Here is a 1240-nt window from a genome sequence, read left to right as displayed (position 1 = left end):
AGGCAAGCGCCCAGTCCCCAGTTCCAACTGAACACTTTCTCTCCCAGTTTCCTGAAGTCACGTTTTGTAAACACAAACGAAGCCAGCAGAGCAGGAGGCTGACACGTCACAAGTAGAACAGACTAAAACTAACACCCTCTTGACACTAATAAGACCCTGCTTCTCCAAGGACGAGCTCTGTAAAGAGACATTCTGGATGCTCTCTGTCGTTTAGCAGGTCTGTTGCTTTTGATATATTGTGACGATAACTGGATTGGTAACATGCTAGTGTACACTGACAACATTCTGTGAAGGGAGTCAGATTCAACATTTATAAATTCCCAATCTGGCCCTCAACCATCACGGTCACCTAATAATCCCCAGTTTACAATTGGCTCATTCATCCCCCTCCTCTCCCCTGTAACTATTCCCCAGGTCGTTGCTGCAAATGAGAACGTGTTCTCAGTCAACTTACCTGGTAAAATAACGGTAAAATAAAATAAAATAAAAATAACAAATACAGTACAGTAGTAAAGGAGAAAAAGCACTTTAAACAATACAAGTCAGAATCCTCCTCAGATATCCATCAAACACAGTGAATCTCCATGTGGTCAGAGACACAGTGAATGTCTGTGTGGTCAGAGACACAGTGAATCTCTGTGTGGTCATAGACACAGTGAATCTCTGTGTGGTCATAGACACAGTGCCATCGAGCGACGTTTGGCCAGGAGGGCAGAGAGCTTGATCCACGACCTCCTGAACACAGACTAAGATCATTTGATCTTTCACATCATGACCTTTAGGTCAGATAGAGCAACCTTTTTCGGTTACTGTACCACCAACTGAATTTTGCTCTGCCCCAGACTAACCTTGAAGTACCCCCTCATGCGTATTTGTAACTCGTTTTAGGAAAATAGGAGTCATTACTTCACAGAGGAGCCAATTGAATGTTAACTTTTTTTTTAAATCAAAATGCATTTTGGGGCAGAAATGCCTTCTGGAACATGTGAACTTTCATGTGCATGTGAACAATATCAAACTTGCATGCCATCTGTAAATACGAATACAATTGTTAAATTACGAGCTTAGTTGGTTTAGCCACAGAAAAAGGTTGGAACCTTCCCGCAAGCCATGATTGGCTGAGATAATGAGTGGGCAGGACATGCCGAGAGATGACTTCGGATTGGTCTTTCATGTAGCGTGCTTCTGTCTATAACATGAGGTGGTCAGTATGTGTAGGTAATCCTGTCTATAACATGAG

This window comes from Salvelinus sp. IW2-2015, unplaced genomic scaffold (assembly GCF_002910315.2).
Source record: "Salvelinus sp. IW2-2015 unplaced genomic scaffold, ASM291031v2 Un_scaffold5455, whole genome shotgun sequence".
Classification (NCBI taxonomy): domain Eukaryota; kingdom Metazoa; phylum Chordata; class Actinopteri; order Salmoniformes; family Salmonidae; genus Salvelinus; species Salvelinus sp. IW2-2015.
Note: the sequence above shows the minus strand (reverse complement) of the source record.